This window comes from Hibiscus syriacus, unplaced genomic scaffold (genome assembly GCF_006381635.1).
Source record: "Hibiscus syriacus cultivar Baekdansim isolate YM2019G1 unplaced genomic scaffold, ASM638163v2 tig00012936_pilon, whole genome shotgun sequence".
Lineage (NCBI taxonomy): Eukaryota > Viridiplantae > Streptophyta > Magnoliopsida > Malvales > Malvaceae > Hibiscus > Hibiscus syriacus.
In genome coordinates, this window is record NW_024062295.1 from 5,570 (window position 1) to 29,007 (window position 23,438).

Genomic DNA, 23,438 nt, shown 5'->3' on the forward strand with positions numbered 1-23,438 from the left:
ATTACTTCAACCAAAGACAAAGCAAAGACAAATACTAACTTCACAGGCTAAACAGTTTAGCATTATTGGCAGCAATCGAATAATTTAATAAGAAATCTAAGTGAAATGGTTAATCTATTATTGAAATTACCAGTAAACTTATCATCAATCTCAATAGAAAAACCTAAAATATGCAAAAATTTCAAAATAAAATAAATAAAAAAACTAACCCTCGGAGGTTGATTTTCCATTTCTGAATGATTGTGAGGGATTTTTGACTGTGAATGGTTGTGAGGGATTTCGCCGCGATGAGACGGAAATCTTCGGAGATGGGTACGGATTTCGCCGTAGAGTGAGAGATGGAGATGGGACTGAGTGTTGTTTTTGGGTTTGAGGTTATGAGTTGCGATTACTGTGGACGTTCATTTTTCGATTTATTAAGAAAAAATACGTGTTTGGAATTTGAAAAAAAAAATACGCGTTAATACGAATGGCGCTATGTAAATCGCGTTGCGAAAGTCAGTATCGCGTTGCGAAAGTAAGTATCTCGTTGCGATTTTTTATTATCGCATTGCGATAGTAAGTATCGCATTGCGATTTTTCCAATTCGCGTTGCGATTTACTTATTCGCATTGCGATTTTTCCAATTCGCGTTGCGATTTACTTATTCGCATTGCGAATTGGGAAAATCGCAACGATACTGTAGACCATCGCAACGCGATTTTCAACTATCGCATTGCGAAAATGCAACGCGAATTTGCGATAATGGAGATCGCGTTGCGAATTAGCGATCGCATTGCGATTTTGTTGGTCATTTTGGCAAATCCGGAAAAAGTTGGTTAAAATCGTATATTATATGGGATTTTTGGTCACTGAGGTTATTTTCTCTTTAAAGTATTCAATCTTTTTCATTTAAGTTCTAAAAAAGTTGACATGTAACATTGATTAAAGAATACTTTAGGTACTTATATGGAAAAATTGAATACTTTAGGTATTTATTTTGACCAAAAATATTTTAGGTACATATTTTGACCAAAAAGATAAGTTTAGATACTTGCTTTGATAAAAAAAATACTTTAAGTACTTAAATGAAAAAGATGATATATTTTAATTATCTGTTGTAAATGAAAAATAAGCCTTTTACAATGAAAAATAAATAAGATATATAATCCATGTAAAAATTTAGTAGTGAAAAAAATATTATTTTTGAATATACTGATAATGGAAATACAAGATATATGATTGTTAGTGCATCATATTTTAACTTTTACAATACACGAATTATTGCATAAATTTAAAAATAGTTTATCAATACATTAAAAAAAACGGGTACAACTGTAAACTCGATATTAGAAAAATAGTAAAAACTTAAGTAAATAATAATGCATATTCAAAATAAGCAATAATACTTACTCCACTTTGTTCAAACTAAACTATATCCATGTGTAGTATTAGTGGTGTATATCGATGTATGACATTTACGGTAAATTCATCCTTATTTTATGAGATAGAAAAGCAAAATATATTGCATTTCATGTAAATATTAGACCGAAAATATACACAATACACGTATCTTACGAATCTACATCTAATTAAATACATATAGTTCAGATCTACAAATTAAGAAAGGTCACACTCGGTGACTCGTGTTGCTAAACAGATTCAATGCCAAATCCTAGTTGAGAGCAATGACTCACATTGAGTGACGGGCATCTGCCCTCTCTTTTCTTGTTTGCTCCTCTTGAATCTCTTCGTGATCCTCCTCCTCTCCAATCCTACCAGCTTGCTCCTTCCAATATACAACCAACTTTTTCAATCGAGCCACCTCTTTCGAGCTAACATTCTTGCTTGCGTCGTTCACGATGGACCGGACTCTTGATGCATATCTAAAGTAACAAGAAAAACAAAATAAAGATAACAGTATGCACCTTTGAAACAGTACCTTATTATTAGCAACAACATAGCCAATTATTTCCGTTTAATATCATATAACTACTTGGAAACTCAAGTACTTTAATCTAGAGGAGTTGTGAAGAAAGCATACGTTAGAGAGTTGTATGTCTCATCCAAATTCGATTCAGATGGAGACACGTTAACAAACATGAGTGTTTTGGCATTTCCACCGAGGGAATCGCTCATTAACATCGTTAGCTTGTGATTCCTGTAAGGAATATGTTGGCCTCCAGAAGATAAAGCACTAATGACATCCCCAAGTGCAGAAAGTGACTTGTTAATACTCTGTGCTTCTTTAAGTTGACCACCAACAGAACCGGACTTTTTCACCCTCTCAGAACCAGCAAGATCCACAAAACTTAGCTGCACATGAGATCATTAGATTGTCCCTTATTTTATATCAAGCAATAACAAAAAACAAGAGTTGTTACTCGTGTTAATGTCCAAACACTCAAACGTGGCAAGATACTTGGAACTTCATAAGATTCAAATAAGTGCAAACTAATTATGTGCTTAAAATTAATAATACCTTTCCCCTGGCAACCGACTGTGTTTGAAGATTGGTACTCTCAATAACAACTGAAGTATTAGATGAGATCTTGAACTTTCCTCATTCATTTGTGTCCCAGATGTGTGTCTTCGTTCTGATCCTCTCTGAATAATGTTTTTTAACTCCTCGAAAGTTGAAATAGGCAAAACCGTTGCATTTTCCACAGCAACCATACCCTGAAAATCAAACCAAAAGAAATAAAAGCTATACAAACAGACATCATATTAAGCACACAATTAAACTAAACTAAACGAGATCAATAATCATAAAATATTATATAGCAAAAAATTGCATAAGATATATAAATTCTTCAATAATCATCATCACTGAAGTTAAACCCAGAGCCTATCCACTTTAAGCAATAATACCTTTGCATCTTTCTTTATATCAAGCTTCAGACGCTTAGCATTCTTTGGCAATAACAAGTCAACATGTATCCTGGTATAGCTCCACCATATACGCCTGTCATGTCATGATGAATGTTAATAGTTAGTTGATGGGATACAATATTTGTTGTTCAAAACTTATTAGCAGGAGAGGAAAAGACTGTATCTTGAAAGAATTGTGAGAGCAACCTTACAGTTTTAAACTATATGGATTGAATGTAATATCATATTCAGATTAGTCATCCAACCTCATAAAAGCTAGTAAAAAGGCTTGTGAATTACATATTTAGTACACAAGTTATTTGGGAAAAGAAAGACAGTCATGCATGTAAATTATTTTATCAAAATAATTACCTTTAATGAAATGAGAATTTGTTGCCATCACGTCTCAAAAATTTGAAAAGTTCTGCAATAGCTCGAGGTGTTAATCCAGGATTGTTATCTGATCCATATATAGTAAATGTCTTCCCAGAACCAGTTTGACCATAAGCAAATATGCAAACGTTGTACCCATCAACAGCTGATTGAACCAAGTACTGCATCATAAGAACCATGAACAGAAAAGTTGAAGGAGATATAGGAACCTAAACAAACTACAAAAGTCAAATGTCACATAACTAGTTAATTTGAAATAAACAACACCGTAGCTTACCTTTGTATCCTCAAAAACATCTTCTTGTGTAGCATTGTCTTCAAAGACACGATCATACATGTGTTGTTTTGCTTTATCATCCTTCCATGGATGTTCGACAGTGAATTCATCCAAGCCCATTAGCACTTTTCTTTCCTTTTCTACCATCTCTTTCTCATTTAAAGGCCTCACACGACAAAAAACTCTAATCTTGCCTTTCATATCTGAAGTTTAAACAAAGGTTAATCATGTATTGATCATTTAAAATAAAAATATAATGAAATAAACTGGAACTATGTTCCTCCTTATGTGGATTAAGGAACTATTTTTAAGTTCCGTTAACCACCAAGGGGGTTTTTTGAGGCCTTTTATTCCTATCAAAAAAAATAAACTGGAACTATGTTCTATATATGCTGACATATACAATGTCCTAAAACAGATTAAACATAATATCTCCAAAATAAATTGAATTTATCAGTCCTTTCAAACCTTCTATAGTATTAAAATAGCGCTTTCTTAAACTTGTTCTTCCTTATAAGCGCATCTAATTCAGCAAGTTGAGCCCCTTGCATCTTCAAGATAGCAGCAGTTTGCTCATTCTTTCTATCAATATCCTGAAAACACAACAAAACAAATAGTCTGTAATAAGATATAAATGTTGCATTTCAAAATTTTCAGACTAGAAAAGACAAGTACCTCTTTCATTTCCCTCAATTCCTCTAATTCTTTTAAGTTATTCTGCAGGGAAGAAATATCTGCATTTCTAATTGCAAGGGTTGACTCTGAAACAGCCAACTCATTGGTAACCACCTTCAACTTCTTTTCAAGTTCAGACACCTGAAGCTTTAAGGCTTTGCATTCTTGATCATAGCTCTTCGTCAGAATTTTCACCTATATTTTGACTCCACTCGATGGTCAATTCATCAATCCGATTACTATGTAAAATCAATTGCTTGTTTCTAATACTACAACATTACCTCTTCTTCTTTCTTCCTTTCTAGTTCAGTAATCCTCTGCTCCAAACTGACCTTCTCATTTGTTAATCTTTTTCCCTTTTCCTCAGACATATGCAACTCCTCATTACGAAGTTTCAACTCAGCTTGGAGCTTGTGCACTGACTGTACAACAAAGCATAGTGCAAAAGGGTTCATTAACTAAAACCAAACAATTATATCATTATTATATAAAATTGAAAGATGAAAAAGTTATTTAATAGCATCATACTTCTTTGTACAAGTCTTACCTCATTTACTGCTACAGTCTTGTTCCCTTTGGCATTGTTTTCTGAAGCTAGATTACTTAACGTAGCCAACCTAACTTCCACTGTATCCTTCTCTAATAGAGCAGCCTACAATATTCAAATGTAAAATCATGTAACGTACAATAAAATTTATATAAATACCAATTTTAAAAGATTAAATATACCACTAACCTGAAGAGAAGCATCTTTTTCTTCACATAATGATCTAATTCTATCCCGGTCCAACTTAACCTCCATTAAGTCTTCATTCTCTTTCCTCAAGGCATTTTTAAGACACTCCAATTCTTCTTGTGTTTTCAACTCTTGCTTTTGCTTCTCATGCAGTTCTCCCAACAACTAATTCAAGTACATAACTCATTAATTCCAAATGTAGTTTCCACGAAAAAGAAAGATGTGATAAGCACTTTAGAAAGTGGCGAGGAAATATTATGAATTCAATATCATCCAATAAATCTCCTTTCATGCTTACTTGATTTGTGTTCTTTTGAGATTCTTCAACAGCTTTTGATAAATCTTGAACACGTTTCTCATACATTTCTAGACTAGGAGGCTTAAAATTGTTAGAAACGTCTCCATTTACAGATCCATTATCAACAGACCGAGCTTTTGAGTAACGGCGTAACATGACATCGTTTATGTGAGTTTGAAGAGCAACACAAATTTCTTCACCCTGCATCAAATGAAAAAAAGAAATTTCTTATCAAAAAATACAAAATAAAAAAAATAAAAAGCATTATTGTGTCTTAGCACCTCATACTCCATTTCTTAGTAGAGATACTCATCACCCAACCACCTGAGTCTGAACCCAAGATCTACCAGTTAAACGCCTCAAAATTTACCCACTATAGTGTCTTCTTGAAGACTTGGACTACATATTATTCATCTATTTGATGGAATCTTAATTGCATTCGTCTAAAAACAAAAAGGAAAATAGATGACAGAGAGTTGTCTGAACCTGTTTAGTTTCAAATTGGAATATGTGAAGAACACCAGCAACTCGCATCTTGAAAAATACAGCAGTATTGCTGCTGCCAAACTGCATTATGTCTCTTAATTCAGCTGAATGTAAATACTCTTTGGGAACAGGACGAAAAAAGTGAACCTACATAAATAAGCGCATGCATTAATGTTTAACAATAAAAAACTGAAGAGTAAAAACAAAAAACATGACCCCGAACATTTTGCATTTGTGACAACAAATTTTAAAAAAGATAAAAATAAAAACTAACCCCACGTTTGTTTATGCCCAAAATTATCCGTCCAGGCAAAAGTCCAATTGGATCATCAATTTTATGAACAGTGAAGAAAATTGAACTCCCATAGGGAAGTGTCCTCAATATTCGTAGAAATTGTTGTCCTGCATCATCTTTGGTAAGATGTTCCTTGATTGTCAAAATAATTTATAATCAGACAAATTATACCACAACATCATGGATGTATGAATAAGGAATTTAAAACTGAGGTTCTGACCATTGAACGGTAACGAGAAAGAATATCCAATTCCCACTCTCGTCTTGCTCGAGTAATTGCAATTTGTCTAGGAAGGAATCTTTCTAGAAGAGTATTCCAATCACTAAAATGATATTACATCGGTCAGGAATTTTTTTCATAATGTTGATGGAACTAAGAACATTGGGGGATGAAAAGATTATGAATCATTATATGTATTGGAAGTTCAAAAGGTTAAACAGAAAGTAACCCGTATGAGAAAACTTACGTGCATGATTCAGGACTACCAACAAATCCAATCTCAGCCAAGATCTGTAATGCAGACAGTTGAACAGCATCATCTCTTCCAACAGGATAATTGCCCAAAATGTAATCATGTTGTAACTGTGTAAAGCATAAAAATTAAAAATCCGCCATTTTTTTAAAGCTGTTGAAGACAATTCAAACCAGATTACATACTTGAAAATAACAAAGCTGTACAAACATTGGATCCATCACAGCTTCATCAGACTCCCGAAATAGCTTCTTTTTAAATATGAGTTTGCAGTGTAATATTTCCCCTTTACTTCGCTCCTTAGCAGCCTTGACTTCCGCCAGCAGGTCCCCAATATACTTATTATCATCTAAGCCAATGTATTCCTCTATGTGACATCAAGTAAGCATTAGATTGTGTTAGAAATCTTTATGTAGGAAAATCATCAAAAACTAAAATAGATACCATTAGCAGGGTCAGGAGACTTGGAGCCAGTAACAACTTTACGACATTCAAACAGGCTGAAGCTAGAATATGCTGATAGCTTAATTATACTCGCAAGCTCCTGATAAAAAAAATGAGACAAACAATGAGCTGAAATTGAAGAAAAGCACACCCATGAACCACATCCAAATGAAGAAACCTTCTTAAGAAAATCATCTAGCATTCCAGGGAATGAAACACACAATCTAAATTCTAAGTAGGGAAACACACTGGAAGATTTAATAAGTGAATCTCCCATCCAACCATAAAATTCATACAACTAAACCTGGACTAAACAGATTCAGTTTTTTCAATCTGCTAGCAAATAGGCAAAACGACAGTAACAAATTTGTCTTTAACTTGTAAAACATTCGAAGCGAATTCCTTTTCCACTAAAAATAGATAGAAAATGTTTTTTTTTAATTCTTTCTCCCTAGCTCAATAAATACTCGATAATAAAGTGTATATGTTTGTCCTAAGTTTTAAGTAATGTATTCAGAATATGACAGCAAACTCTTTTGTCTTTAACCATCATATATGGTTAGTTGGCCTTTATAAATGATTGATCTTGACTAAAAAATGTGAAAATTTATTTTCTTATAACAAAACTACACCTATATTGATGATACAGATATCATTACCTCTACTGCATCAGACACAGTTGTTGCCATGTCGTATGTAATTTCTTCAAAAGTTTCATCCAAGAAAAACACGATATGTTTCATCTTTCGATTAGTTAAAACAGCTTCAATTTCCTCACGTGCTGGTATTGTATTGCGGGGGCCAGCTTTTACAGAACGCTTCAAAGCATTTAATGTATTTAATGCAAGGGTTTGGAGCGCAGAATCATTGCTTGCACTGTGAGCTACATTTTGGATGTACTCAGATAAATATCCACCAATGTCTTTGCTAGGAGGCATGGCGGATGCACATAAATACATTAGTTCCCAATCAAGTTTTGCAAATCCAAACCAATGACAAGCATATAAAGAAAAAAGGCATATCTTAGAAAGGAGAAGCATACCTATCAGGGTTGTTCCTTGTTTGTTTGGAAATCTGAACAAATAATTCATCTCGAAGCGCTGCACGTTTCAAAGTTTGCTTATATAATTTAGAAAGTAGCTCAATCTGCTCGTCGAAGCTGACTGAAGTTACTTGTTCAGATGAATCAACTCCCATGTACTTCAAAATCATATGGAACATTTTTGTTGCTCGGCTCACTAGATCACTATTAATTTTAAGTAACGAAGTTGGGATAGGTTCCTGTAATAGTAAATTCTTCTAATTTAAATGTTCTTGAGTTTAGTATACAGAGATATTTTTCTGGAAATAATTGTATTATTACCTTTTGAAAACACAACATATCCTCAAATGTAAATTTTTCTCGAACTTGAGTGGATACAGACTTTTTTGAGAAAAAACTACGCTTTCCAGAAGCATTAATCTGTTTCTGCATCATTCTTAAGAATGCCTCCACCTATGCAGTTGATTGCAAATTAGAATTTCAAAAAGCAATAATACAAAATTATAAACATGACATGAATTCTGATAACGTTTTTTATGCATAATCAACAAAATGCGATGTCTTTTGTATTGAATATATTCACTAGAAGATACAGTCGAATACCTGAAATCTATCAATCAAGGGTATTGCACCAGCAAGTTCTGGAGGAATTGACGCTGACAATGTACTTGGTGTACTGTTTTAAACAAGCAGCAAAATGAAAACAATTAGAAGTGAAAAATATCCATCACATGCAAAGAATATGCATAAATGTGTGTTTGATAGCGGTAAACAACAAAGGAAGATCTCCAATTGGGGGCAAAAAGAAATGAATACAACATTTTGTTAAGTTGGCAACTTGCTTAATGTGTGCATATTGGAGTATCAGATAAACTGATATGTCAATATTTAAGATAAAAAAAGGGTCAAAACCCGACCCAATAAATTGATTCATTGTAATATATAGTTTGGTATAAATATTAAAGAGGAAGGTATAATGTGAGGAGCTTACGGAGGTGCGAAGTTAGAGCCATCACTGTCGTAATCATCGCCATTTGAAACAGAAGCAGCGCCGGAATAATGAACCTCGTCATGCCCATTGCTAGAGCTAAAGGAAGACCTACTTGCTTTCATACTTTGGCTCATTGTTGGCAGCCAGCCAATGGGCATTTGACGGTATCTGCCCGACTAAAGCCAAGGATGCTCTGCTCCTTCCTTTGAGCTCCTCGATTATATAAGGACTACAGAAGAAGAAAAAGCTGACTTCCGAGTAGGGATTACACTAATCAGGCCTAACTACAATATTTTCCCAAATCAGCAATAGTCTGCTGCAAAACGATAAATGGGGTTTTAAAAAATATAAACAAAAAACAAAAATATCGGAGATCCGCCCATAAAAAGTGCATATAAATGAGGAATCTGCAAACTCCTACTGCAGTAAAAGCTTACACAGAACAATGAACTCTTGGATCGATTAAACAAATTCACTAAAAATGATTGATAACAACAATCGGATTCACAATGGGTAGAACAAATAGAATGGTAACTGGCAATGGCATTGCACTGCAACCGAAGGGAAAGGAGCAGACAACAGAAAAGGAGAAAGAGAGATCTACCGGTGAGCAGCACTGTGGTGAGCTGGGACAGGGCGGGGGAGGCCGAAGAAGAAGAAATGGGGAAGGAAGGACAAAGGTGAGAGTCACGAGAGTATTATAAATGGACAATTATGATATATAAATGAATAAATAAATATATACGGCCATAAATCTCCTAACAACAACCACTTTGAATGGGTGTAGAAGCTAACTAGTTTTCTTCTTTTTGCCGCTGCCGTCCTCAAAAATCAAATTTCAAATTTAACAAATCTATTTATTTTTTGTTTTGGTACTGAGATTACTGGGATGCTCTTATCACTCGCACAAATTAAACAAAAAAATAGATAACTTATACATCACCCAAACGAAACTAAATTAACCTAGAAATTATAATTAATATTACATAAATTTTAAAATTTATATTATAATTATTAACGTTATACACCGGTCTTAAAATAATCATTTCATTATTAATAAAAGATTAATATTTTAAAAATCATCTAAATTATTTATTTTTTTCCTTTTACAAATCAATGATTATATTTATCATATCTCTGGTAAGAGTACTATTCAGTTAAAATTTTACTATCAAATAAAAACTTATCCTTTTTTATACGTTTAATATATTATTGATATTTTCAAACTATGACTCATATTTTAAATTAATTTTAAAATTTTAAAATATTTTATATTATTATTTAAACTGTAATTTATTTTTAAATTAGTCATTAAATTTTAAATTGTTTCATATCAATCCTCGAACTAGTAATATCATTTCAAATTTATATTTCTATCCAATGTATCATTAATTCTATTGCTTAAAAAATATTATGTTCTTGAAAGTCTTAAGAATTGAACTCGCGGCCTTCTAAAAAAATTTAGAGCCCTTCAAAATTAGATTAATTTTTTTAGAAGGTTATGAATTCAATTTCCAAGATTTTCAAAAACTAGTAGAGTTGACAAATCGTTAACGAAATGATTAAAAGGAAATGATACTAATTGTTTGATGATTGATTTAGACTTTTTAAATTTTAGGGACGAAATTAAAATGAGGTTATAGTTTGGTGATCGATATAGAACATTTTAAAATTTAAGGATTAGTTTAAAATTAACATCATAATTTGGGGACATGTTGTACAATTAACTATTTAAAGTGGAACTCAGTGGTTCGTTATAATCTGTTTGTTGAATGTTGGAGTGATTTGAGTGAAAATAAACCAGCAGCAATGCCTCCTGTAATTTCGGGTAGTTCTTTTTAAGCAAATTCCAACAAATGCCTTTAGTACTTTTCTCCCCAAATGAATAGGGGTTAATTTTCGGGAAAAGTCGAAGAAAAGACAGTTAAATTTAAGGTTAAAATATAACGAAAACAAACAAACGTGATTAGAAATGTGATAAAAATATAATAAATTTGATTGAACGTGATCAGAAATATGATTTTATTTTTAATATTTTAGATTGCAACCATTAAAAAGAAAAAAGAATAGTAGAACCGAGAAACTCATAATATCGATAAGTATTTGATACTTAGTTACAAGTATTAATGTATTGATACTTGTTATGAAATAAGTATTAAATCATGTTGAGTTAATCGATCGACGAAATAACCAAGAGGGGGTGAATTGGCAATAAAAATTTTAGTGGAAGCTTTTGCAGAAAATTAAAAATATTTGCACAACGATTTAGAGTGGTTCGACTTTCTCAACCAAAGTCTACGTCCACTACCTTAGCTATCCACACTAAGGATTTTCCAACAAATTCACTAATTTGTTCTTTCTTTTGAGGACAAAGAGTAATCTTACAATTCCCTCAAGAATTATACCCCAAATTATTGAGAATACTCTCTCCCAAAGAGAAATACACAAATTTGCAAACTTACAGAAAAACCTCATAAGACAATATGTTTGCACAATTTTAGAACAAAAAAAAGAACACTCAAAAATGAATACAATTGAGCACAATAAGTGTTCTTGAAAGCAAAATGAAAATTGAATGAAAATTTGGCTTGAAATGCTCAAACTTGAGGTTTGATGCTTTCTCTTTGATTCTCTAGCTTCTATTCTTAATTGTTGTTGATCAATGACTCCTAAACTTGTTTAAATACACCTTGGATCACTTCTGAGCATTGGGGATCATTGGTGAAGTCAATAGAGTTGTTATTGTGTAATTATCATTTAAAAATCTGGTGGAAGCGTGGGGTGTATCGATGCATAGTCAAGGTGCATCGGTACACTATGTGTAAAATTCAAATATTTCGACCGTTAAAAGACTTAGTGCATCGGTACACTAGGGGTGCATCGATACACTAATTACATTCGATGTTTCAAAGAGCCAGGAGTGCATCGATGCATGGTTTGTGCATCGGTACACAAAATGCATTCGATGTTTCAAAATATTCAAGAGTGCATCGATGCATGGCTTGTGCATCGGTACACAAAATGCATTCGAAATGGGTGTGCATTGATGCATCATGTAGTGCATCGGTACATCACTTTGTAAATTTGATTTTTGGCTCGATTTTGGTTCGAAATACTTTGTAAAATTGTTTCAAAAAAATATTTTAAGTTTAAAACACAATTTTACACTTTCGTAAGGATTGAAATTGATCTTTGAAAAACTTGGAGTAATATTTTGATATTCGAGTAATTGAATCGAATATACTTTAAAAATGATTTATAAATCTTAAAATTCATTTATACTTAATTTGTTATATCGAAACATCAAAATGTTTTCAACAATCTCCCCTTTTTTTATATAACAAAACATTTGAGTAATTTTAAGATTTTCTTTGAAGAAAATATTTTGAAATCAATTTTGTAAAATTACTCCCTCATTACTCCCCCTTACTATAACATTTATTCTCCCCCTTTTTGTTAAATCAAAAAGACTCTATAAAATATTTGTTCAAAACAAGACTTTTGAAATTTAGTCAATTGATTTTAAATAAATATAGATTAAAATGCTAAGATCACAATCAAGAGAAAGGTTAGCCATTAGTTTCATAAATCAATATTCATAAATAATGTGTAATGGTAATTGGTCATATGTGTCTAAATGATGTAAATGATGCAAAATTAAAAAAAAATCATACAAACCATATATATATATATATATATATATATATATATTAAGTTCAATCATTCAAAGCATTCAAGTTTAAACATCTAACATCCATAACAAATTCAATCATCCAAAATAAAACAATCCAAAAACATCAAAATGTTTAACAATAGGTTCGAAATCCAATCCAAGAAAACTAAAGCAATGCAAGGTTTAGTCCATAGGAGGATCGGGAGGAGGAGTATAACGTGTTCGTATCTCGAGTGTGAGCGTATCTAAACGTTCGTTCATCTCTCGTTATTGAGTCCCCAAAGCAGTTAGATGGGACTCTATGAATGCGAACCTTAGATCAAATGACTCAAAAAAACGATCGAAAATATGGAGGCATTTGATCCTCTTGTTGTGCCGACTCATCCTCGGGTGCTTCATCGTTAATATCGTCGATATATTGCATAAGTTGCTGAAACTCTGGATCATCGTCCGCTGCCGGAGGAGGTGGAGGTCGTGAAGAACTTGCTCCCGGTGTTTTCTCAGAGGTTCGAACCCATTGATCAGTTTCATTATCCTTTTTCCATCCCGATTTCTTTAAGGATGTGAGATTGATTTGGTTCTGAAGAGGGATGAGAATATCAATCGAAACCTTAAGCCCTAGTTTGATAAACAGATAGAAAAAAAGACAACCATAAACTAAAGTTTCTATATTTTTGGATGGGATAACTATTACAATATCTACTAGCTCACCAAAAATAATCTGTGGCATATTTATTTTCTTGTTATGTTGGATACAATGTATCCACCATAAATCTATGACCCTAAGAGAGGAGTACCTTCCTCCGGATGGTCTAAACCACCAAGAGATCATTAAATGAAGGAATCACTCATGATGAGTTCGTAGGGCACTTACACTACCCTTAGATTGATAGGGTGTAGCCAAAATGTCTCTTTCATTATCTATATCGTCATTGCCTAAACCAAAGGCAATAGTTATTGTGTCTGAATTGATATAAATAAATTCACCTAATAGATAGGATCGAATACCTACGGTTTCGGTTCTACGCACGTTTTGGACACTGACTGCATTAGAGTAGAAAATGTGGACTAATTGGTGATAGACAATGGGCTTAATTTGACACAATTTATCAAACTTCCAGGTACGAAGGATATGAAGATATTCGAAGTTCATATCCACCATTGCTTGAATGGAAGGGATATGTACTTCCCGAATTTTGTATGATTGGAAAGAATTAACGAATCTATGATATAATTCATCTCGACGACGACCGGATTGGTTAAAGCAAGAATTAAGAATGGTTAATTCGGGTTCGTTTGGATTTGGATTTTGTGGTGGATGAGGAATGAGAGGTCGATTTTGACTCGAACGACTCGATGACGACGCGTTTAGGATTAGACATGGTTTAAGAAATCGAAATAAGATGGATAACCTGCAAATTTGAAACACATGTATGCAATATAATCAATCCCAAAACTCAATTGAGTCCACAATATTCAAGGTTCTCTAAACCGAATCGTAATGGGCAAAGTTTTGAAAACTATTTGGAAAACAAAGTTTGAAAATCCTAATACATATAGTTTTCATGAAAACAACATAATTGAATCAAAAACACATCAATTAAAAAATTCAAAAATCATTTTTTTTATTTCGAAATTTAATTTTTTAAAAAAAATTGTGTTTTTTTTTTATAAAAATGATTGTAAAAACTAATTTCTAAACATTAAACAATCAATGCCTAATATTTTGTTCAACCTAGAACTAATCAAAACTAGTCATAAGTTCAAAAATCAATAAAACATAGGTTTTTGAAATATTACCTTGAAAATTCGGATTTTATGAGAATGTGATGTTGTTTGCACGGATTTAATGAATGTAGCAGGTTTAGGAGATGAAAAATGAGTGGATTTTGACTTGAAATTGTTGATTTGAAGTAAAATAGAGATTATGGGTTAAGAGGAAGCGTATGGCGACTAAAGAGTTTGAAGATGGGTTTTGAGAAAATAAGAGAATTTTAGGGATTATATGCCTAAAACCCGATGGGTGTATCGATGTACAACAAAGTGCATCGATGCACATTCAAGGAATGCATCAGTGCACCTTCATGGTGTAATGATGCACATTCAAGGGATGCATCGATGCACTGTCTAGTGTATCGATGCATAGTGCACAAAAATGTTAAAAATCCGTTTTAAACACTTAAAATGTTAAATTAATTACCTCTAGTGGTATTGGAAACTCATATCACGAAAATTAGCAATATTCAAACAATCAAATCTATTCTTAAACATTATTTGAATATATAATTAATTTTCACTAAGAATCATAAACTCCCCCTAACTAATAGCAAATAATGCAATAAAAAAAATATTATTTTTATAAGCATTTTTCAATTTTAATTAAAAGTGTTAAACTTATTTTAAACACTAAGTGAAGATAAGTCAGTTAAACCTAATTCTCTCCTAAGTGTCCAAAATCTTTCTTTATCTAAAGGTTTTGTAAAAATATCCGCTAATTGATGCAAAGTATTAACAAATTCTAGAACTACATCTTCTTTAGCGACATGATATCTAATGAAATGGTGTCTAATTTCAATGTGTTTAGTTCTAGAGTGTTGGATGAGATTTTTAGTGAGACAAATAGCGCTAGTATTGTCACACTTGATAGGTATGATACCTACTTTAATTCCATAATCTAAAAGTTGTTGTTTCATCCATAAAACTTGTGCACAACAACTACCCGCTGGAATGTATTCCGCTTCAGTGGTAGATAATGCAACACAATTTTGTTTCTTTGAAAACCATTAAATCAACATATTTCCTAGGAATTGACAAGTACCGGAGGTGCTTTTCCTATCTATTTTGTATCCTCCATAATCCGCATCAGAGAAGGCATGCAAGATAAAGCTAGAGTCTCTAGGATACCAAAGTCATAAACTAGGAGTGTCCTTAAGGTATCTAAAGATTTTCTTAACAACTAGTAAATGGGATTCCTTAGGGCATGACTAAAATCTAGCACATAAGCAAACACTAAACATAATGTCTGGTCTACTTGTGGTTAGATAAAGCAAAGAGCCAATCATTAACCTATACAATTTAACATCCACACATTTACCTCTTTCATCTTTTTCAAGCTTTGTAGAAGAACTCATTGGAGTGGCATGAGGTTTCCCATTTTCCAGTCCAAAGTTCTTGAGCATATCCTTGACGTACTTAGCTTGATTGATGAAGATGCCATCTTTTCTTTGCTTGATTTGGAGTCCCAAGAAATATGAGAGCTCCTCCATCATGCTCATCTCGAATTCACTCTGCATTAGCTTAGAAAATTCTTGGCAAAAAACATCATTAGTAGAACCAAATATTATATCATCAACATAAATTTGAACTACTAATAAATCTTTACCTTTATGCTTTAAAAATAATGTAGTGTCAACTTTCCCTTTTGAAAAATCTTTTTCAATTAAAAAGTTTGACAATCTTTCATACCAAGCTCTAGGAGTTTGTTTTAAACCATAAAGTGTTTTTGTCAATTTAAAAGCATGATCTGGAAATTTTGAATCTTCAAACCATGAGTTTGCTCCACATACACTTCTTATTTTATAAAACCATTTAAAAATGTACTTTTAACATCCATTTGATATAATTTAAATTCATTGAAACATGCAAATGCTAATAACATTCTAATTGTTTCCATCCTAGCTATGGGAGCATATGTTTCATCATAGTCTATGCCCTATTCTTGAGTATAGCCTTGAGCAACAAGTCTAGCCTTGTTTCTCACTATATTACCACTTTCATCAAGCTTATTCCTAAATACACATCTAGTACCTACAATAGATTTATTACTAGGCCTATCAACTAATGTCCATACTTTACTTCTCTCAAATTGATTTAACTCTTCTTGCACAGCCATAATCCAATGTTCATCATTTAATGCTTCTTTAATATTCTTAGGCTCTATGCATGAGATAAATGCAACATAATTACATATATTTCTAAGATAATATCGAGTTATTACCCATTTTGATGGATCACCTATTATCTCACCATCCTTGACATAGTTGTATTCTCTTGGGTAAGAGACTTCCCTTTCTTCAATGATTGGATTCTCGAGAACATCATGAGTTTCTTTTTGTTTCTTCCTTTAATGATGGTTCACCAACGTCATGTCTAACGTCATTTGTGTTTACAATACCTACATCATCATTCACACAAGAATCCTTCCTCAGAAGGGGATTATCATCAAAAACAACATGTATAGACTCTTCTACAACTAAAGTTCTTTTATTAAATGCCCGATAAGCTTTAGAATTTAAGGAATAACCTAGAAAAATTCCTTCATCACTTTTAGCATCAAATTTGCCAAGGTTTTTTACCGTTGTTTAAAACAAAACATTTGCATCCAAAAGGATGAAAATAGCTAATGTTAGGCTTTTTATTTTTGAAAAGTTCATATGAAGTTTTCTTCAAAATTGGCCTAATCATTACTCGATTTATAACATAACAAGCGGTATTTGTGGCTTCAGCCCAAAAATATTTTGGCAAATTATTTTCACAAAGCATGGTTCTAACCATTTCTTCTAAAGTTTGATTTTTCCTCTCAACAACTCCATTTTGTTGAGAGGTTCTTGGTGCTGAAAAATTATGGTTAATACCATTAGAATTACAAAAATCATTAAATCCAAGATTTTCAAATTCAGTACCATGATCACTCCTAACGCTAGTTATAGAGTAACCTTTTTTATTTTGGATTACTTTTGAAAACGTTATGAATTTTTCTAATGCTTCATCCTTAGTACTTAAGAATAAAACCCAAGTATATCTAGAATAGTCATTTACCAATACAAAGCAATATTGTTTTCCACCCAAGATAATAGTTTTAATTGGCCCAAAAAGATCTATATGGATCAATTGTAATACTCTGCTAGTTGATACATCATTAATGAACGTAAACGAAACTCTTTGATGTTTTCCTTTAGGACAAGCATCACAGATTTCATCTTTATCAAATTTTAGCTTTGACAACCCTCTTACTAAATTTCCTTGAATTAGTCTTTGTAGAACGCTCATGCTAGTATGTCCTAGTCTCCTATGCCATAACCAACTATCATGCTCATCCTTACCAACTAGGCATAAATTAGTCATATTAATATAATCTAAATGCACCATATAAATGTTTCATATTCTATGACCAACAAGCATAATTTGATTAGATGCAATGTCAATGACTTTACAACCATTTGTTTCAAACAAGACATTGTATCCTTTATCACAAAATTGACTATTACTCAATATATTATGCTTTAACCCATTCACATATAAAACATTTTGAATTTGTATGGAAGAGGTATTACCTATAGTACCTATACCTTCAATGTGACCTTTTGAATTATCACCAAAAGTCATCTCTCCTCCATTTTTGTCATTAAGCTTGATGAACCGGCTCTTGTCTCCGGTCATATGTCTTGAGCATCCACTATCAAGGTACCATGAGTTTGAATTTGTTTCTCGTGCCTTGTAGCAATGCTCCTTTTCCTACAAACATAGATTAATTTTTTATTTTTGGTACCCAATTTCTTTTGGGTCCATATTCATTAGTCTCCAAAATTATAGTCCCATTGGGTATCCATTTGTGTAGGATATCCTTATCTTTAGGAACCCATATACTTCTAACGATTTTTCCATTAGAGGTTCTTCAGGGACCTCTATGATTGTAGTTTTTAAATTTTTTTCTAACAAAGTTGGATTTTGAACTTTCTTCATTTTCAAAACGTTTTATTCCAACTTTATCAAAAGAAGCTTTAAGATCATCAATTTTCTTTTTATGATCATCATTTACTCTTGAAAGTAAATTATGCAAATCAATATTTTTCTTTTCAAACTCGTCTAGTTTGATTTGCAAATCTTTGATTTTACTTTCAAGATCATTGTTGGTCTTGGATATGAGATTATTTTCATTTTTCAATTTTGAAATATCATTTTTGTATTTTAAAAATAATTTCTCATAATCCGAAGCCAACCCAGTATATTCATCTAATAGCTCATCAAAAGAATAATCTACGAAATTAAATGAGCTAGAGGTTACCTGAGAGCTTTCCCCGATGGTCATCAAGCACAAGTTTGCTACATCCCGTTCCTCTTAATCGGAACCTTCATCATCGCTCCATGTAGCCACGTGAACCTTGTGTTTTTTCTTCGATTGACCATTCTTCTTCAATTGTGGGCAATCGTATTTGACATGACCTGACTTTTTGCATTCGTATCAAATAATAAGGTCTTTTTTAATCGATTTGTTTTTGAAGCTTTCATTTCATTTAAATTTTCTTCATCGGTTGGGCCTCATCAATTTTCTGAACCGTTTGAAAAATAATGTTATTTCCTCATCATCGCCATCTTCATTTGAATCACTCTCATCTTTTGTGGATTTAAGAGCTATTCCAGAATTTTTCTTCTTCTCTGTCGCATTCTTTGGCTCGTCCCTTTTTTCGAGTTCTACCTCATCTTGAAGCATCATTTCATGCGTGAGGAGAGAACCAATAAGCTCATCGAGGGCTAAGGATTTTAAGTTTTTAGCCTCGATGATTGTTGTCTTCTTTGATTGCCAAGATTTTGGAAGAGAGTAAACTAACTTCTTTACAAGCTTTTCGTTTGGAATGATCTCTCTATATGATTTGAGACCATTAACAATCGTGAAAAATATATCCGTCATAGCTTTGATATCTTTATTCGGATTCATCCTGAAATTTTTATAGCTATGAGTTAGAAGACTAATTTTAGATTCTTTTACCTCATTTGTGCCTTCATGAGTGACTTGAAGTTTATCCCATATCTCATTGGCGGTTGTACAAGATGAAACTCTTCCGTATTCATCCGGTCCAATAGCACAAAAAATAATATGGATAACCTTTGAGTTGAGCTGGAACATTATTGTCTCTGCTTCATTCTACAATCTTGAATAAGTGGAAGGAATGAAGTATCCGTATTCTATGATATTGCATGCTCCCATGTCACTTGCTTGAATGAAGTATCTCATTCTATTCTTCTAATAAGCATAATTAACTCAATTGAAGAAAGGATGCTTGTTGAGTGACATTGAATGAAGACCAAGGTCGGAGTTTGAAGTGGAGGCCATTGATGACTTGAATATCGATATAACTCTTCCCGAATCGACTCAATGGGCTATTAAACCTACAAATGAGTGAGGCTCTGATACCAATTGTTGAGTTAATCGATCGATGAAATAGCCAAGAGGGGGTGAATTGGCAATAAAAATTTTGGTGGAAACTTTTGCAGAAAATTAAAAAAAATTACACAGTGATTTAGAGTGGTTCGATTTTCTCAACCAAAGTCTACGTCCACTACCTTAGCTATCTACACTAAGGATTTTCCAACAATTTCACTAATTTGTTCTTTCTTTTGAAAACAAAGAGTAACCTTACAATTCACTCAAGAGTTATACCCCGAATTTTTGAGAACACTCTCTCCCAAAGAGAAATACACAAATTTACAAATTTACAGAAAAACCTCATAAGGTAATATGTTTGCACAATTCTAGAACAAAGAAAGAACACTAAAAATGAATACAATTGAGCACAATAAGTGTTCTTGAAAGTAAAATGAATATTGAATGAAAATTTGGCTTGAAATGCTCAAACTTGAGGTTTGATGTTTTCTCTTTGATTTTCTAGCTTTTCTTCTTAATTGTTGTTGATCAATGGCTCATAAGCTTGTTTAAATACACCTTGGATCACTTTTTAACGTTGGGGATCATTGGTGAAGTCAATAGAGTTGTTATTGTGTAATTATCATTTAAAAATCTGGTGGGAGTATAGGGTGCATCGATGCATAGTCAAGGTGCATCGGTACATTATGTGTAAAATTTAAATATTTCGACCGTTATAAGACTTAGTGCATCGATACACTAATTGCATTCGATGTTTCAAAGAGCCAGGAGTGCATCGATGCATGGTCTGTGTATCGGTACCCAAAATGCATTCGATGTTTCAAAATATTCAAGAGTGCATCGATGCATGGCTTGTGCTTCGGTACACAAAATGCATTTGAAATAGGTATGCATCGATACATCATGTAGTGCATTGATACATCACTTTATAAATTTTATTTTTGGCTCAATTTTGGTTCGAAATACATTGTAAAATTGTTTCAAAAAAATATTTTAAGTTTAAAACACAATTTTACACTTTAGTAAGGATTGAAATTGATCTTTGAAAAACTTGGAGTAATATTTTGATATTCGAGTAACTAAATCGAATATACTTTAAAATGATTTATAAATCTTAAAATTGATTTATAGTTAATTTGTTATGTCAAAACATCAAAATGTTTTCAATAAACCATATTTAACGTTTTAGGTTATAATAAAAAATGTTACCAAATATATAACATTTTAGGTTGAACTGAATAACATTTTAGGTTGTAACTAAGTATTGATACTTATCGTGAAATAAGTACTGAACTACATTAAACATTTTAGGTTGCAATCGAAAATGTTACCAAAAATATAACATTTTATGTTGGACTGGATAACATTTTAGGACGTAACTAAGTATCGATACTTAGTTACAAGTATTAATACTTGTCGTGAAATAAGTATTATATAACATTTAACGTTGCAATCGAAAATGTTACCAAATATATAACATTTTATGTTTGACTCGATTACATTTTAGGTTATAAGTAAGTATCAATATTTAGTTACAAGTACCGATACTTATCGTGAAACGATAATTATCATATCACATTTAACATTTTAAGTTGCAACTTCATAAATATAGTTGTGAAAATATAGTCGATATGGAACGTTTAAACATAAAAATCTCATAATTTTCTTTTTTAATCTCCCAAAATCAGATTTTCACCCATCAACTTATTTTGTTACCGTATTTTGTTACCGTCTTATTATTTTCCTAAATCCATTTTCTAAACTTTTGTTACATTTTCGGTCGAGACCAGATTTGTTAAAGCAATTTATTACAACTTAATCTCAACCTAGTTTCTTATCGACCGCTAACATTAATGGGCGCAACCAAATTTCTTACCACAATTGATAACATTTTCAATTTTCAACTGATTTTGATGAACTCGTTTGTTAAACTTATGTAATATTTTCAGTCAAAACTGAAGTTGATAAAGCAACTTATAATAAACACGATCTCAACTTAATTTCTTATTAAACACTAATAATCATGAGTGTAATCGAATTTCTTACCATGTTTGATAACATTTCCATCTTTCAATTTATTTTGTTACCATCCTTGTTTTGATGAACCCATTTGGTAAAGTCTGGTATCATCTTCGGTCCAAACTGGATTTGTTAAAGCAACTTATAACAAACCCGATCTCAACTTACTTTCTTACTGAAAGCTAACAATCATGGGAGCAACCGGATTTCTTACCACAATTGATAACATTTTCAGCTTTCAATTTATTTTGTTATCGTCCGAATTTTGATGAACTCATTTGCTAAACTCTGGTAACATTTTTGGTCGAAATCAGATTTGTTAAAGCAACTTATGACAAACCCAATCTCAATTTACTTTCTTATCAAACACTAACAATTATTGGCGCAACTGGATTTCTCACCACGATTGATAACATTTTGAGCTTTCAACTTATTTGTCAACATATAACGTGTATATATGGGATATGATCTTGTTACACAACACAATGTATGTAACATCCTAAAAACTAGGTAGTGACTAGATTGTAAGATTCTATAAATTCGGGTCTAATTTTGAAAACTTTGGAAAGTTCAGGGATTTATTTGGAAATAAATTGAGTAGAATTGATTAGTAAATATTGGAAGTTGAAAGGGAATTATGGTCATTTAACAAGTAAATGAATTAAAAATTTATGTATGGTGTGTTATTTATCCACATGGATGTGAGGGGAAGAAAATATCAGACAACTCTAGATTTTTTTTTCATCTTTTCTTTCTTCTTCCCGAGAGCTCCATAGCAAGGTAAGAATTTTTCTAATGGATTGTTCCTTGCATTTTAGTAATATATTTTATCCTTGAGGTGTTAAGAAAGATTAAGGAAAGCTTAAAATGGTTTAAAACTAAAAAGATGGACAAATTATGAGTGATTTAGGAAAAGGAGTTTTTAAGTGAATTTGTGGAAAAAAATGAGTTAAGAAATTTTGAAGATATATTTGACTTGTCATAAGTTGAGATAAGAAGTATCAAGTGTTAGAAATGAATTTAGAACATGTTAAAAGTTTAGTAAAATTCTTAATTGCAAGAGTTATGTTGAGATATTGAAGATGATGTTGTATTATAGTGTTAAAGATAGTTTAAGTATGTATAGTTGAGTTTAATAGCATGAAGGGAGTTAAGTAAAGGGAGTTTAAGTGAAGTATTAGTAAATTTCATGTTTAAGAAATATATTATGGATTAGTAGTATCGGTGCTGGTTGAGTTAATACCAATACTATAAGGAAAATTATGTGATAATTATGTGTGGGGTATCGATATTGTATGAACAATATCGATACCATAAGGAAGAAAAGGGATAAATCTTCATGAGGTATCGATACTGAAGTGATAATATTGGTACCAGGGGTATCGATACCAATAGGGAGGTATCATTAGCATTTTTGCAAGAAAATTACAGAATCGAGAATGGGTATCGATACCGTGGAAGTATTTCAATACTACCAGCATAGAGGTATCTGTATTGTTCTTGTAGTATCGATACTACTTAAGTTGGAAATTAGAAATTTATGTTTTATTTAGTTTGCATTGGCAATAATCTTTTCTAGTAATTTGAATTCTGATATTCATTGGATTATATATTCGTGTAGATA

General features: G+C 32.2%; 1 pseudogene; it reads right to left on the reverse strand.

Annotated features, from left to right (window-relative positions):
• Positions 1-1,479: 1,479 nt before the first annotated feature.
• LOC120205743 lies at positions 1,480-9,276 on the reverse strand (annotated as a pseudogene).
• Positions 9,277-23,438: the final 14,162 nt, after the last annotated feature.